The 18,042-nt window shown below is 43.8% G+C and overlaps 1 long non-coding RNA gene across 3 annotated transcripts in view; it reads right to left on the bottom strand.

Annotated features, from left to right (window-relative positions):
* The window catches only part of LOC144300044 (uncharacterized), a 65,192-nt gene that overhangs the window by 20,050 nt on the left and 27,100 nt on the right, over window positions 1–18,042 (bottom strand). Inside the window, exon 4 of one of the 3 annotated variants that reach the window (XR_013366686.1) lies at window positions 8,003–8,095. The exons of the other annotated variants lie outside the window; for them this stretch is intronic. This is a non-coding gene — a long non-coding RNA (uncharacterized LOC144300044). The remainder of the gene's footprint in view (window positions 1–8,002; window positions 8,096–18,042) is intronic. 3 annotated transcript variants of the gene reach the window in all.

Below are 18,042 nucleotides of genomic sequence, written 5' to 3'. Positions count from 1 at the left end.
ATTGTCCAGCTTTCTACTGGGAAGTCCCCTGCCTCCTGATGAGTCTGCTTTCATGGGTTTTGACCAGCTCTGCTGCTTAGCGGCTGTGTGATTTCAGACAAACCACTTAACTCCTCTGAGCCTCAGTGTGTGTGTTATATCGTGGTATGTTCTAAATGAGATAATATACGGACGATGCTTTGCACAGTGAGTCACGATTAAAGGCAGTCACCATAACGTGTATGGAAATGAAGTCTACCTAGCCCCAGAGCCACCACTTATTTCATAGAACCAAAGGTCTTTGACAAGGGAAACACCTCTGGTTCTGTATGTTACTAAGAAAACAGGCCCAGAGAACCTCAAGAAATAACCCCACCTCACACAGCAAAGGGCCGTGGTGCAGGGCTTGCATTTCATGGTCTCTTGCCAGCTGGCTGGTCTTTGAGCCACACCTCCAATGTTATCTCTAGGGACTGAAGAAAGTACTGAAAACACCAAGACAGTCAATAGTCAACAAACAGAAAATTGTTTCTTGTGGCAGGAGAAAGAAAAGAAGAAATTACTTGGTCCAATGCTTCCAGATCCCATCTTGAATGTGTCCATCACCCATCACCTTACTGGGTAATTGTACACACAAGTTACTAAGCTACAGCTTAAATTAGATGCTGTGGCCTACATTTGGGAAACAAAATAATTCACTCTGTTAAATTTGGCATTGGGATTCTGCGTTTATAAATCCACCCCAGCATGGGATCCAGGACAAATAAAACTCTATTCCCTGGACAGGTTCAGATGAGGCATCCATTCTTATTAGCCACTCAATTAGCATCACAAGATTTGTGTAGGGGCGCTGAGGCATGTCAGAGATCTCAGACTCAAATGCCAGCAGAGGCCAGGCAAGTAATAGCACTGGATGAGGACTGCCAAGCGGTACTGTGGTGAACCAAAGGGTCCACGCTTCCTCTGGAGGAGGCAACTACTACTTGGCCAATAATTGCCCCTGAGGGGTCTGGGCCTGGGGCTGTCAGTCTCCGCTTCATCCTCTCTTGGCTGTGTAACCTCAGTTTAGTCACCTAACTTTTCTGTGACTCAATTTTCTCATCCACAAAATGGAGATGATTGGAATAATGTCTACTTCTTCAGGTGATTTTAAAAATTAAAGAGTCAATACATCAGAGTACTTAGCACACTATCTATCCCATAGTAAGAACTCAATACTGCTGGCTGCTAAGATGAAGTGGATGGTTTTAAACAAGGAATTCTTGTGGCAAACAGTGAGAGCAAGAGTATCCAAGCTATTCTCAATATAGAGAAGCTAACAGTATGGGATAAAAAGAGGTTGACAAATGAATCTCGTTTGGGCTGGAATGCTGGCAATCCGAAAAGACTTACATTGGCACTCACTGTCTGATCATAACCTTATTTGACTCTTGCTTATGGCCTTAATTTGTTAAAATTTGGGCAACTAATTAGCTCTTATTGTGTGCAGTGGATTTAGTGAGCAAAATATTTGAGGATGAAGTAGCAAGATTCTTACTGACAGGAAACTTGGGTAATACTGTTCTAAAACCAGAATGTAGATCTAGCTTTGAAATTGAATATACCTAAATTCTTGACTTCATAATGATATTCAAAAGGAAACTCAGTGGTCATGGATGGAAAATACTGATGAACTATCCGTTGTGGAAACAGACAATAAAGAGAAAGAAGTAACCATCTATCCTGCCTCTCCTAAATAAATAAATAAATAAATAGCACCTCAAGCTAGCCAAATAGCAAATGATATTCTGTAGATATATTCCAGATAATAAATCAACATAGAATTAGAATTTCACCCTTTTGCAACTCATATGGAATTAATGTATTTAGGTATTAAGCACCAGTAACTACTACTCTCTCTCTTTCTTTCTTTTTCCACACACACACACACACACACACACAAACTGCCATGAAGTAGTCTTACAAAAAGCAATGAACATAAATCTGATAAAGCCTCTAGATCCAACCACCAATGCACAGAGAAAACAGAGAGCAGAAGGATACTTTAAAGAAACCATAAGAGTACAGCAAAATCAAGACTGGGAGAACCCCATAGGAAAAGGAACTGAGTTTCTTTAATAATAAACTGCAAGGCCAAAAAAAAAAAAAAAGTTAAAGCAGAGGGATCCATGGATTTAAAATGACTTAAGAGATATATCATCCAAACACAATATATGGATTTTACTCGGACTCTGCCATGGCAAAATAATGGCCTCCAAAGATGTCCATTTCCTGATCCCTATGACCTGTGAATATGTTACCTTATACAGCAAATAAAGACTTTGCAGGGCAGCCCAGGTGGCTCAGCGGTTTAGCGCCGCCTTCAGCCCAGGGCCTGATCCTGGAGCCCCAGGATCAAGTCCCATGTCGGGCTCCCTGCGTGGAGCCTGCTTCTCCCCCTCTGCCTGTGTCTCTGCCTCTCTCTCTCTCTCTCTCTGTGTGTCTCTCATGAATAAATAAATAAAATCTTTAAAAAAAAAAGACTTTGCAGATGGGATTAAGGCTAAAGCCTTTGAGAGGGAGACAGTATTCTGGATTATCCAGGTAGGTCCAATCTAATCATGAACCTTTGAAAGTGGAGTTTTTCGGGGCTATAGTCAGAATGAGATGTGACAACAGGAAAAAGGTCATAGAAATAGGCAAGGAAACAGATTCACCCCTAGAGCCTCTAGAAAGGAGTACAGTCTTGATTTTAGCCTTGTGAAATCCATGTCTGATTTCTGACTTCTGGAACCTTGAGATAATTAATTTATACTATTAAACCACCAACTTTATGGTGATTTGTTATAACATCAATACAAAAACTAATACAGACCCAAACAAATAAACTATATATTAAAATTATAATTCTTGGGAAATTTTTCACATGGATTGGCTATTTGATGATTTGAAGAAGTTATAGGAGATAAGGAATTCTTTAATACTAAAAAATTACCTGATGTGATCATGATATTTCATGTCTCTGGTTAGATTAATTCCTAGATTTCTTTTGCCTTTTTTTGTTTTGAGAAGGAGTGGGGGGGGGGCGGGGGGAGAGAAAGAAAATAAGCAGAGAGGGGCAGAGGGAAAAGGAAAGAGAGAATCCCAAGCAGGATCCACACTCAGCTTGGAGCCTGACATAGGGCTCAATCCCATGACCCTGAGATAACAACCTGAACTGAAATCAAGAGTCAGTTGCTTAACCAACTGAGCCACCCAGGTGCCCCTTGTTTGCTTCTTGGTGCTATTCTCATACAAGTGGCTTTTTGAGTGGGTACTCTTAGGAGAAGGGGGTGAGGGAGGCAGGGCAGGGATAAAAACTAAACAAGGATGTGGTCTCAGCTATAAGGCTAGCCATCATCTAATGGTCTGATTGCACAGGGTGCTCTGAACATGAATTATGTCATAGAAATGGTCCCACCATTTCTGGTTGCCTCCATCCAGGCAAGCATCCTGGATTTTATTCCCCTATGTCAGTCTATCATAAGATGTCAGCTGTTCCCAGATGACAAAGGGATTCCTATTGGCTGGAGTCAACTGACCAGAGAATGAGGTGGCCATGAGCCACACAGCCAGCACTCACGGCATCTGGAAGATGGGTCCACCAGCATGCTGGGTATGGATGAGGATGATGCCAGAGGTGAACTCTGCTCCCCACATAGCTCCAAGGGCTGCCATGATGTTTGACCAGGTTCCCTTGCCCTTTGCCTTCTTCCTCCAGGCCCTGACCCAAAGTCCATTCTCGAGCCTGTCTCAGACTATGAGCTCTTTAAGGAGGCAGATGGGGCCACTGCCAGCACACCCATTAAAAGGATCTGAGATGGACAGCAGCTCTGCCTGTAACAGTCCACCCCTTTAAACTGCTCTGATTCATTGCTTTACACATTAAGCTCACTCCACGTAGGCATAGCCTCTACAGAACTCTGGTTGGTCACAATTTGGAGGAAATTTTAACAAGAGGGGCTGATATGTACTGACTGAGTCCTGTCCATATGGTTTTTTAGTGTCTCTTTTGCAACAGTTGACATTAGCATACATTATAAGAACTCACATGCCTTGTGCCCACTCTCACACCTCTATCTACACTATTCATAACACTCTTTACTCCATTTTCCAAAATTTCTCCTCCTGAGTCCTTGACCAATCAACCAAATTATTCATCATTTTCTATGGTCCTGTGTATATTCTCTGCTTGGCCATTTCTGTCTCCACACAGAGTCAATGCCGTGGTGCATACCTGAAGACTATATCCACTGGGAGGATTTCCTCTCACCAGTCTTTTAGAACCAACCCTGAAAATGGCTATAATGCTGCCAATTGTCCATTTTTGGTTGGCACACAGAGACTAGGTAAACTGATTTGTGAACTAAGCCTATTCATCTTCCATCAGTTGGAGCTCTTCATGTGGTCACAGATGAGAGCTGAGGGACAGATGCTGGTACAACAGTAGTGGATTAATGGGAGTCCTGGCCCCAAGCCCATGCAACTTATGTTCCCCGGACCTGTGTGAGCCCAATCCAGTATGTACGACCTTCACTTGTGGGTCTGACAGTACCCAGTTCACGATGAGACTAGCAGCTTCTGACTGCATGGCTATTTGATATCACATGGCCAGACACTCAGTTGTCACCAGAGCCCAGCAGCAAGCTATGTACTGTGTTGCAAATGGTGTACATTTCCATGTTTTAGATACAATTTTAGATACAATAAATTTTTAGATACAATACAATTTTATATTTTAGATGGTGTATTTGTTTCCAAGGGCTTCCATAACAAAGTACCACAAACTGGATGCTTAAGACAGCAGAAATTTATTCTCTCACTATTCTGGAAGCTAGGAATGCAAAATCAAGGTGTCAGTACAGTTGGTTCTTTCTGGGAGCTCTGAGGGAAAAACCATCCCTGTGTGTCTCCTAGTTTCTGGTGTTTGCTATCAGTCCTTGGTATTCCTGGGCTTATAGATGCATCCCTCCAATCTCTGCCTCTGTCCTCACTTGGTATTCTCTCCCTGTGAGTTTGTAAATGTGCCTCCAAATATGCCTCTCCTTATAGACACAAGTCATTAGATTTAAGGTGTCCCCTAGTCTTATACAACCTCATTTTAACCTGATTACATAGGAGAAGTTCATATTTTCAAATAAGGTCACATTCACAGGTACCAGGGGTTAGGACTGCAGCATTCCTTTTGCAGTGGTCCAATTCAACCCACTACCTATGCCAAGGCCCAACTCCATATCATATGGCTCAAACAGCAGCTTGGACCAACTTCAGAGCCCTTTCTTGCCCTGGGCTCTACTAAAAAACTAGCAGCCTTTTATGTCATGCAATAAATGTGCTGGAGAATTATTCTCAACTGCAAAATATCCTGTCTTCAAATACCCAAAGGGGCCCACCAAGCATTGTGCTCCTTTTTCAGTGGTAGAAGGTACAAAGTGAAATAGCTTGTCCTCAACTTATGAGGGAATGTATTGACCTGTCTTGGATCACTGGACCCCTGAAAGCTTCACTGGTATGGCAAACTCCTGAATTTTAATAGGCTTTTCTTTCCCACTTTCTGAAGCAAATTTGTCTTTCCAAGGCATCTTTTTACCACTTTCTGTTCATCAGATCAGATAAACTAACACAAAGTCATCAATGTAGTAGACCAATGTGATGTTCTGCAGAATTTCTAGGGGTCCCAAGTCCCTTTGGACTATATCGTAGCAGAGAATTGGAGACTTCATGTAGCCCCAGGGAAAGGAATTCATCTGCTATCTGTCCCACATCAGTGGAGACTGCTTTAATCCTCATTCCTGAGGTGTATTGAAAAGAAGGCATTCACCAGATCATTAGCTGCACATCTCCACAGCAGAGGCTGGGCTACTGTCCTCCAGCAAAGATCCTACAACTAGCACAGCAGTTAGATCAGGGCTACTACTTGATTGCATTTGAGATTATCCACTGTTATCTGCCATGACTGCCTGGTCTTTGAAGGGGCCAGCCAGGCCAGGCTAATTAATTAGAAAAGAATTGATGAGACTAACACTTGTGCCTTCTGTAATTGTGTGGGGTAAGTATTTATCTTTACCTCCCCCGTAGGATGGAATATTTTTTATTTACTCCTTTGGCTGAGAGAGAGCAGATTCAGGCGCTTCCACCTGGTCTTTTCTACCATGATACCTCTTATTTCAATAGTCAAAAAACCAACATGAATGTCAGAGTCATGCCAAAAATTAAGTACATTCATTTCCAATGGTATTTTGGAAATAGGAATGACCAACAATGGTCTGTAAGACATCACATTGGTCCATGTAAACTCTAGGAGATGACCCGGGTAGAGGACTCCATGTATTACCTGGCCTTCATATGCCACTACTTTAACATGGGAGGCACAGCAGTGTTTGGGGTCTTTGCATATCAGCATCAATTCATATCCAATATCCAACAACCCTCAATGGCCCTGTATTAATGTTATGTATTAAACACTGCCATAACAAATTACTACAAACTTGATGGCTTGGAATGACATCTACTTATTTCTCACAGTTGTGTGGGTCAGAAGTCTGGGTATGGTATGACTCAACATATCCTCTGCTTAGAGTCTCGTAAGTGTGAAATCAAGGTGTTGGCTAGGCTGGATTTCTTTCTGGTGGCTCTGGGAATGAATCTGCTTCCAAGCTGATTCAAGTTTTTGACCAAATTCTGTTCCTTATGGTTGTACGATTGATGTCCTATTTACTTGCTGGATGTCGGTCATCACCCCTGAGGCCACCTACATTTTTTTCTCATGCTTTCATGTGGCCCCTTTCTTGGAATGGCACAAGGGGGCCACATGCTTTGAATCTCTCTGACATTTCCTTCTTCCTTCTTTCCTGCCTCCAGCTAGAGAAACCCTCACCTTTCAAGGGTTTATGTGATTAGTTTTGACCCACTTGGATAATCCAGGATAATCTCCCTATCTTAAAATCTGGAATCTTAAATACATCTTCAAAGTCTCTTTTTTAATGTAATGTAATGTAATGTATTCCTAGGATCCAAGGATTATGGCATGGACATCTTGGAGCAGGGGGAGACCATTATTCTGCTTACCATCCCAGTATACAGATATCTGAGTAAATGGCCACAGGTCATTCTTCTGGGGAAGAACTAGATTAATCACTACTGTACAAACTGCCATGATGCTGCAATGTCCTTTCTCATAGAGACTCTGTCTTCTGTCTCAGTCTGTGGGAATTAGTTTGGGAACCAGTTTCAAGCATGGAAATGACAAACATGTTTTTCCTTTGGGATAACTGACTTAAGTCTTCTGCTCATCTATTCTTGATCTTCTTTGATCATAAATACATAGCAACACACTTGTTGGCTACCTATCTGTCCTGACCAGGAACACCATGCTCTATCAGCCATCTCCATAGATTCCAATAGGTCAAGCCACCTCAGCTGCCATTCTGACTTGCTACTCATGACAGTCGTTGTGCCCTCCTTGCTTCGATGATTAAGTGCTGCCATGTGGCCTCGTCACACCAAATCCCATCATTCCCATTGCTTTCAGATACCAGTTCTGAGGCAGCATCTCTGCCAGCCCATTCTCAGAGGACACCACCACCGCAGAGCTTCCCAATGACACTAGTGCTCTCTCATCAGCATATTCCTTATGGCCTTGATAAAAGGAGCGTCCACCAGACCTTTCTAAGGAATCTAGTTAGCTGATGATTTTCTGGTCTTAATAGATCCTCTCTAGCATTTCCACTTTTCTAAGTTTCTTGATCCCTTCCTCTAGTCTGCTATCTCTACTTCATTCAACATAAGCCAGTTTTCTAAGCCTCCCAGCAGTGAATCAGGACTGGCACCTGAGGCACTTAATAGGAAGTGAGATTTTATTTAACAAGCTGGGGAGAATGCCCCATACTAAACAAACTCTCTTTCTATCTTGCTCCCTTGATCTAGCATCCTCAGAAGCCACTCCAACCCATACTCTCCCAATTCCAGGTTCTGCAATTCCTTTGGAGTTTATTATCTCTCCTACCTTTAGCAGATCCAGCACTTTTGTGGATGAAGCTATGCTGGTACTTTACCCTTCTTACAGCTCTGATTTCCAAATGGGGAGGAGAGGTATATGCTGGGAAGGGAAAGCATTAACCTATAATTAGCTGTCTTGTTTGAGCTCTACATAATTTTCAAGCAAAGGGAAGCTGATGTCTTCTAACAAAGGGAGGTGCTGCTTCTGGAGGCTCAGAGGGCTCAGGAAAATCAGGGGATTTGAGGCTCTCCAGTGCATCTTCTCCAGATCCCAGGGTCTTCCACCCTCCCTATCAGGCACTGACTTTGACATAGCAGTTCTGTCAATGCTGAGAGGTCATCTTTCTCTGAGGTCAGTAACTTTCACAAGTGAGTCTTTTGCCTGGTCTTCAACTAGGTCCGTTTCAATGTTCCCAAGGAGCTTCTCTGACTCTACACTGGGCTTTAAATTACAATGAATAGATCGGAGCCTGTTTTTTTCTCTGTTTCATGAATCTAATGATTCAAGAGAACTAATTAACAGATACTCACCTTTATAATTCCTCACAGTTATTATTTTCCCCATGTCTTTAAGACTTTATTTTTGAGTAATCCCTACACCCAACATAGGGCTCGAAACCACAATCCTGAGATCAAGAGTCACATGTTCTACCAACTGAGCCAGCTGGGCACCCCTCTCCTATGTCTTTCAAATGCCAGAGATACTTCACAAGTTACTGCATCTCCTCCTGCCTTAATGTGTCCCAGGTCACCACAGTGTGTCTTAGCAACTATCCTGCTACACACCAACCAGAAACCATCAATACTCCACTTACCCCCAGTCATGGGCTCTTCTTTTCCCTTAAGGCAGCAAGTGCTCCAAGTCCAGAATCCCATGCTTAGAATTGGTTTCCTAGGGCTACTTCTAGTCCTAATTGTCCCAGGGTGTATTCTTTAGAAGCAGAGCCTGAGCCAGGCATTTGTGCAAGGGATTTATTTGTTAAGGAGGTAAAGGGAGTGAAGGAGGCAGAATAGGGCAGGGTGAGGGGAAGTTAAGCAAAGGTGTGGTCTTAGCTGGGGTCTAGCTTCACACTAATCCCATGGGAAGCCTGAGAGCATCAGTTGAACCACAGCCTTTGTCCCACGTTGATCAGTTAGTCATTGCCTGTCAGCTGCCTCTGTGGGAGAGGCTAACCTCCCAGGGGAGGCAGTCCTTGTCCACATAGGCAATTCAGTGGAGTATGGGGCAGCTGTGAAGCATCAACTGCTAACACTCACAGCAATTGGGGATGAGCATACTGCAGGAGGTGATGAAAGGGGTTCACCAGGCAAGGAAGTGGGAAAGGGAATAGATATTTTAGGCAGAACGTAGCTCAAGAATTATCCTGTATAGCAACTATGTTTCTTTCTTACTTAAAAAATATTCTTATGCCTATTACTTCATTTGAGCCTCACAAATATAAACTCTATGAAAGAGTGTTGGCATTATTACACACACCAGCATGGATGAATATCAAATAATTCTGTGGGGTGAAAGAAGGCAAACAAAAGAGGCACATACTATATCATTCTATTTACATAGCATTCTAGAAAATGCAAATCAGTCAATAGTGGTAAAAAGCAATCCAGTGGTTCCTTGGGAGGAAGTGGGGAACCTTTCTTGGGGAGGGCAAAAAGAGAGGACAAAGGAGACACAAAGACACTTTTAGGGGATGATGGATACATGCTCACTATCTTGGTTATAATGATGGATTCATGGGTGTAAATGTGTCCAAATTCATGAAATCGTACACCTTAAATGTGAGCAATTAATTGTATATCGATTATACCTCAATATATCTTGAAATACCCACACTCTCACCCCCTGCGTTGAGGAGTTAAAGACAGGAATTCCTAAGGAAATTATACTGGTCAGGGTCTCCTCCGGTAGCAAGTAACAAAACCAGTGTAAGCTAAAAGAGAATTAATTGACCCATATGTGGAAGAAGGGCAGGGGTAAGGCTTCATGATGCTGACTGAAAAGCAACATAAGGGGCTCAGTGCTCCAGTCTCTATTACTCTCTTCCTCCACCTTTCATAGCTGATTGCTTCTGCACTGATGGCTGAATTCTCTCAGGCTAGTTGTCTCCATCACGTTCACAGCAGGCCATCTGGGTGCACAGCCCCTGTCGCTATGAACCATGGAAGACTTTCTTCTCATATTTCCTGCTCCTACACCAGTTCCAAGGGAAGAGCTCTGATTCACTGGCTTGGGTCATGTGCCCACTCCCAGGCCAATCGTCAGCTGAGGATGGAAGAACATGACCTCCCCCTTGTTAACTCCATGTCAGTGGATGGAGTCAGGGAGAAAGAAGAAGAAAAGAACTCCCCAGAAAGCTCTGTCTGGGGAAAAAGAATACTAGTCAGACAAAAGAATAAATGTCCACTACAAGTGGGTGCAGACACCATGGCCAAAGAACCAAAGTTAACATACCCAGTTGGGTTTCAAACCTCTGATCTTGACTATATCCTACCTGGTCACCAAATCAATGAGCCAACAAGATAGGCTGCCATCCTAGTGATCATGCTCTCTCTAGGCAGGAGGTCCCAGGACCCCTGAGAGATGGAAGAGAAAGCACTCAGCTTTGGGTCTTCCAAGAAGCAGATGCCAAGAAAGGGTTTGATGAGCAATTATTGAAGGTTGTGCCTGTCAAGGCTGAGGGAAGGGAAAGCAAGGCAGATAGGAGAGACTTCTGGCCAAACTCCACGTCTGATGCCTGTCAGAGGAGGCAGGACTCATCAGTAGATGCTTGTGCTGAAACATTCTCAGCCAGAAAAAATGGAGAGTCCTTGAGCAAAAGTTGCCTGTTGTGGGTGTAGGAAACTGAAAAACAGCCCCGTGAAAATGTCCACATCGAATCCCTGGAATCTGTGAACATTATCTTACTTGGAAAAGGGGTCTTTGGAAATGTGATTAAGGATATTGAGACAGGGTTCTTATCCTGGATTTCTAGGTAGGCCCTAAATCCAATGACAAGTGTCCTTATAAAAGAAAGATAGACGGAGACGGAGGTTTGAGGCAGACAGGAGTAAAAACTGAAAGAAGAGATGGTGATGTGTACACGTGGGCAGAGCATGGAGTCATGTCAGCAAGGAATGCTGACAGCCATCAGAAGGCAGAGAGATAAGAAAGTCTTCTCCCTAGAACCTCCTTAGGATGTATAGCCAAAACCTCAACTTTGGACTTCTGACCTCCAGAATTGTGAGGCAATACATTTCAGTTGTTTTAAGCCACAAGTTTGTGGCAATTTGTTATGGAAGCTTCAGGAAATGAATGCAGAGCATTCTGTGTTGAGCAGAACTGGCTGGGCTCTATTGCCCCATATGCTCAGTCTTTGGCTGGGAGCATTTGGGAGAAGCACAGCCTGGCATGAACATCATGGTGAACCCACAGATGCAGCAGTGGAAAGCTGTTGGTCAACGAAGCTCCCTCAGGGGGAGGTCTGAGCGGGGAGCCTCTGTAGCCACCACAGAAAGCCTGCACGATGTCTAGCACACAATAGCTACTCAGTGACTATTGTTAGATGTCGACTGTAGAATAAATGAATGCTCATTCTATCCAGGCTCCAAGGGCAGCCCAATGGATGAGAAAATCAGGGAAGCAGATTTTGGCCTGGTGTAATAATGGCAGCCCACACTAGGTTGGAACTATTTGCCATGCACTGTTTTTGCATGTGCTTATATACCATGCACATAAACATGGACACATGTATGTACCCATGAATATATATGTATGTGCACATATACATGTACACACACGCACAGTTAAATCAGCTTAAACTTCATTTAAACTTCACAGCAGGGGTCCCTGGGTGGCTCAGTTAAGTGCCTGACTCTTGATTTCAGCTCAGGTCATGATCCCAGGGTCATGAGATCAAGCCCTGAGTCAGGCTCCACTCTCAGTGGAGAGTCTACTTGAGATTCTCTTTTCTTTTCCCTCTACCCCTCCCCCAGCATGCACACATGCGCGCTCTCTCTCTCTCTCTCTCAAATAAATGGGTAAATCTTTCAAAATAAATAAACTTTGCGGCAGCCCTTAGAGAGAGGCATTATAGTCACCTTTGAGTAAACTGAGGCAAGTGTGGTATAGTCACCTGCCCAAGATCACATGCAGCTTATAAGTGGTGGAAGATGAATTCACCACCCTACACTGCTCTTAAAAACATGGGAAGAGCATAAGGACTCAGTTAGCCAAGCAACAAAGCTCTGTTACAATTCAGCAATTCAAAGAGCTTCTGTTGGGAGTCTGAACTAAATAGCCATCTTGTTGAAATTGTTCAGTTAAGTATCTGTTGAGTGGCCAGGACTGGTGGGAGGCAGAGGGGGAATGGGTCAGTGATGAGCAAGAGGGGAATGAGGCAGAGGGCAGAAGCAGGTTCCCATGGCTGCTGTGTTTTAAGCATTTACGAAGTGCTGGGCACATTTCTAAGGCTGTCATCAGCACTCACTCATTAGGATTACCTGACAAGTCTACAAGAAAGGTGAGCATTATTGTTATTATTCTATACATAAAAAAAACAAATTCTTATTTTATAAATAATCTCAAGTCACCCAGCTATGTCAACCCAGCTCCGCCTCCAGAGCCCTGCTCCTAACCATGACCTTGTCCCTGCCTCCTATATACATATGATCATTCTATTCCAGGATCCCATGGGCCACAAGCCCACAGAGACACCAAATGCACCTTTTTTCCCATTTCTCTTGCTGCCTTCTGTGTCTGAGATGGAAAAGCATGCCAGTCTCTTCTTGGGACAATCGAAGGGGCTTCAGAGAAATGCCTCCCCCATTCCATTCCAGATATCTGGCCTGGACATGGGGCCATCACTGACACCATCTTGCAAAGCTGGCATGTTCTGACAATTTGCTGGTAATCGGACGCCACTGGCAAATCATTAGCCCCCTCCATTCCCGCCACACGCAGTCAGGCTTGGCTTGTTGCTGCTGAATGCCTGACACATTTCAGCTCTGACTGGAAATTGGATCCAATCTGGAAAATTACTCGACCACAGCGGGGGTCTGAAGGGAACAGCTGAAACCCCCACCCCGACTCCTCCTTTTGTCCTTCCCTGGGGCTTTGAAGGGATTCCAGGCACAGTGAGATGGCCTTCAGTCTGCACAAGGGAGGGCTGAGCGGCAGAGAAGGCAGGACTAAGGGAAGGCAGCCTGAGTCCTAGTCCTGCCTTTAGTGCACCACTGCTTGCTATGTGACCTTGGATGAGGCATTCACCTTCTCTTGTCAATGTGGGGTAGCCAGGTGCTCAGACTTTGGTGTCAAACGAGGCCAGTGGGAATTCTAGCTCTGTGTACCACCAGATGGATGAACTTGGGCAAGTTCTTTAACCTTTACTAGGCTCAGTTTATCCATCTATGAAACAGTAGTAAATAATCACATTCATTCATAGGGTGACTTTGAGCATCTCATGGGAATGCATGTAACATTTGGTGCATTGTCTAGCACATAAGCAGGGCTCAATCAATAGCAGGGATTCTTACCTGCATCTTCACCACTTGATGGACAAGCATACTTCTAATTCCCGATAGTCCCCATTTCTACTGATTCATTCACATGGAGTATGAGGTTTGGAGTCAAGATCTTTCAGTGTTTATTGAATGAATGCAAACAATGGAGTATGAGGTTTGGAGTCAAGATCTTTCAGTGTTTATTGAATGAAGAATAGACTATGTAATAACACCACTATGGAAGGCTTAATAATTTCCCCAGCATCCTTCCAGCCAAGCCTGCCTATTTTGGTCAAGTGCAGCAGCCAGGGAGACTCCAGTGGGTCCTGGCTCCCAGAGATCTCTGAATACCACTCATGAATCCTGGCCCAAAGAGCCACCTTCTCAGAAGTACAGGCCGGGGCTGATTTTGCCTACTGAACTGGATGCATTTAGCCATCACTTGGGGCTATGTAAGTCTTGCCTGAAAGAGCTTCTGCCCCTAGCCACCACTGAAACAGTGGGAACTCAACATTCCAACGTCCCTTTGCATTTGGTGGTTCTCACTTCTTCCTTCCTGAGTAGGAATCATTATTCCTCAATCTCAATCCTTGCTGAATGAAACTGGACCATTCTCTTACACCACACACAAAGATAAACTCAAAAGGGATGAAAGATCTAAATGTGAGACAACAATCCATCCAAATCCTAGAGAACACAGGCAACACCCTTTTTCAACTTAGTCACAGTAACTTCTTGCAAGATACATCCATGAAGGCAAGAGAAACAAAAGCAAAAATGAACTATTGGGACATCATCAAAATAAGAAGCTTTTGCACAACAAACAGTCAACAAAACTAAAAGACAACCTATAGAATGGGAGAAGATATTTGCAAATGACGTATCAGATAAAGGACTAGTATCCAAGATCTGTAAAGAACTTCTTAAACTCAACAGCAAAGAAACAAACAATCCAATCATGAAATGGGCAAAAGACACAAACAGAAATCTCACAGAGGAAGACACAGACGTGGCCAACAAGCACATGAGAACATGCTCCGCATCACTTGCCATCAGGGAAATACAAATCCAAACCACAATGAGATACCACCTCACACCACTGAGAATGGGGAAAATTAACAATACAGGAAACAACAAATGTTGGAGAGGATGTGGAGAAAGGGGACCCTCTTGCACTGTAGGTGGGAATGTGAACTGGTGCAGCCACTCTGGAAAACTGTGGAGGTTCCTCAAAGAGTTAAAAATAGACCTGCCCTAGGACCCAGCAATTGCACTGCTAGGGATTTACCCCAAAGATACAGATGCAGTGAAATGCCAGGACACCTGCACCCCAATGTTTATAGCAGTAATGTCCACAATAGCCAAACTGTGGAAGGAGCCTCGGTGTCCACTGAAACATGAATGGATAAAGAAGATGTGGTCTATGTATACAATGGAATATTACTCAGCCATGAGAAACGACAAAGACCCACCATTTGCTTCGACGTGGATGGACCAGAGGGTATTATGTTGAGTGAAATAAGTCAATCGGAGAAGGACAAGCATTATATGATCTCATTAATTTGGGGAATATAAAAAATAGTGAAAGAGAATAAAGGGGGAAGGAGAGAAAATGAGTGGGAAATATCAAAAAGGGAGACAGAACATGAGAGACTCCTAACTCTGGGAAACGAGCAGGGGTGGTGGAAAGGGAGGTGGGCAGAGGATGGGGGTGATTGGGTGATGGGCACTGAGGGGGGCACTTGATAGGATGAGCACTGGGTGTTATGCTATATGTTGGCAAATTGAACTCCAATAAAAAAAATTAACTAAAAAAAAATCTCAATTCTTGCTCCCTTCCCATCTCCACAATTCCAGGAGGTGCTGAAGGAAGAACTCCATTTTAAAGGCCTGACACACAGATGTCTATACCCTAGTCAAAAGTGAATGTCTCAGCCCCTAGCTGGGGTAGCACATCCCTGTGGCCTGTTGGGGTTACTGCTAAACCCTCAGAACTAAGCATGGGGTGAGGCTCCCAGGAGGCATTAAACAAATAATTGCATAAAGAAACATCAGACTAGGGGATGCCTGGGTGGTTTAGTCAGTTAAACATCCAACTCTTAACTCTGGCTCAGGTCATGAGATTGAGCCTGGCATCTGTCTCTGCTCTCAGCACAGAGTCAGCTTGAGAGTCTCTCTCACCTTCTGTGTACTCCTCCTCTGACTCCCATATGTGCACTCTTTAAATAAATAAAATCTTAAAAGAAAAGAAAAACATCAGACTAGTATAGGTAGTGGTAATACTAATTATAATTGCTCATATTTATCAAGTACTTACAACGTGCAGGATGTTTCACATATGCTATCCTGTGCATTTATTTTTCCTCTTTACAGACAAGGAAATTAAGGGGCAGTTGTATATCATCCTTCTCCCACACAGAGAATTGGGGGTGAGGAGAGGAACCAGTCGGTGGAAATGTCTTTATGTTTTAACACTTACAACAGTAGCAGCAGCATTTCTTGGGCACCTTCCATGTGCCAGCCTCTCTACCAATCACTTTACACAGGTTATCTCCAATCTCCACTACACCCTTTATATAGACATTATCACATCCATTCTACAAGTGAGGAAACTGAGTTTAAGCAACCTGCTTCTACATGCAGGAAAGGATTCAAACCCAGGTCATCCCAAGTCCAGTCTGTGCTCAACCATGATGTCATCCTTCCTCTGCCTTCCCTCTCCAAGGCCAGAAGGAACACGAAATTCACAGGCATCATGCCTTGGTCAGCTTGTGCTAGGCACTTAACTAAGTCCCTTTAAGGCTAAGGATTCCCTGATCAGTGTCACTGGGTTTAGGTTTCCACCCTAAAGCCCTGTGCATCCTCCCTCTCCATGGTCCCTGATTCCTCTGGCCAAGATGTTGGTGTTGACTTCCCTCCTCCGGGGCCTCAGAGATGAGTAGGAGGGGTGTTATGAGGAGGGAGGAAGCAAATGATTCTCTCTGGAAACTTGAGTCTTATTTGAGCAAGCAAAATTGTCTCTAACAAAGAAGTGGGAAAAGGAAGACAGAGGCACAATTGTCCTTGACATCTAGCTTGGAGGATGGGCTGTTGCCAGGGCAACACCCGAGAAGTAGGGTATCACAGAAATCCCTGGCTGTACCACCTATGTTGAGAATCACTGTTCTATAGTGTAATGGGGGAAATCATGCACTTTGTATACTTATTAAAAGAGAAAGATGGTTGCAATATTTTAAGGGAATATCATATGTTGAAGAAACATTGTGGATAGTTTATTAGCTAGGACTCATGGAGTAGTTTATCGGTGACCTTCCTGGTACCACTCCATCCATCCCCTCCTTCCTTACTCTGATTTTGCACTATTAAACAGATATGTTCAGCCCCGAGAATAAGATTTGTTTAAACCAATCACAGCATACCCATTCCCCCTCTTCCAGTGATTGGCCTGGAAGTGGGCAGGTAGCCCAGATCTGACCAAGTAGACATAAGGGAAATCTACTGAGAGGCTTTCAGGAAGTAACCCTCCCTCTGCCTCTCAGTAAGAGAGGTACATGCAGAGAAAATTCCTTTCCTGCTCAAGTTGTATTCTTGTCCTGGTTTAGGACACAATCCTCTGAAGATGTGATTCTTGTAGCTGCAGCAGCCATTTTGTAACCATGAGGGGAGTTACTGCTCATACTCCAGGGAAGGCAGGAAAAAAATATGGTAAACACCTGCATCTTTCATGCCTTTCATGACATTGAACCACCCCAAAATTACATTCCCTCAGCCCTCTTGGTAAATAAAGGTCTTTATGTTTTAAGCTACTGTTAGATGTTTGGGATGTTTTTCTTTTCTGCCTCTTGCTGCAGGATTCTTGGCTGCAAGTAACAGAAACCCTTTCAAACTCTGAAAAAGGGAGGTTTGTCATCAGGACAGTTAGAGAACTCAAAGTCACAATATGGCTGGATTATGGGAGTTATCTCCTCTTCTCTCTCACTGCAGACCACTCTCCTCAGCTTCCAAGCCTACATGACACTGCAGTTTTGCCCATCCCAGATACTCACCCAATCCACTTTAGGGATTGGCAAGTTTGAGGCTACAACTGCTTGGCCTCCATTCCAAGTTCTTAGTCAACTCGTGTGCATCAGGTGCCCATGCCTAACTTAATCAATCACAGCCAGGATTGGGGTCATGCTGCCCAGCCAGAGCTTTAGAAACTTGCCATGGAGCAACATGGATGGGAAGATAGGAATGGTATCATGTGGCAGACAAAACAAACAAACAAACAAAAAACCTGAAAATTCCAGAAGGCTTATTATTCACCAAAACTTAACAATGTTTGCCTATGTGTTGTTGGATTCTAAATTTTTCTTCTTTACACTGCAAATTCTTACATCTCCACAGTAAGCGTGTAAAAGGAACCAACCAAACCTGATTGCACCATTTACCAGCCGCGCAACTTCAGCTTTCTGACCCTCCGCTTTCTTGTCTCTAGAGATGAGCACCATACTCCCTATTTCAGCAATTTGGAGGGAGGATCCAAGGGGATACATCAGCTCACCAGCCAGATATGCTGTAAAGTGGGAG

This window comes from Canis aureus, chromosome 27 (genome assembly GCF_053574225.1).
Source record: "Canis aureus isolate CA01 chromosome 27, VMU_Caureus_v.1.0, whole genome shotgun sequence".
NCBI lineage: Eukaryota > Metazoa > Chordata > Mammalia > Carnivora > Canidae > Canis > Canis aureus.
The sequence above is the reverse complement of the archived record's forward strand: the minus strand, read 5'-3'. Positions and strand labels throughout refer to the sequence as shown.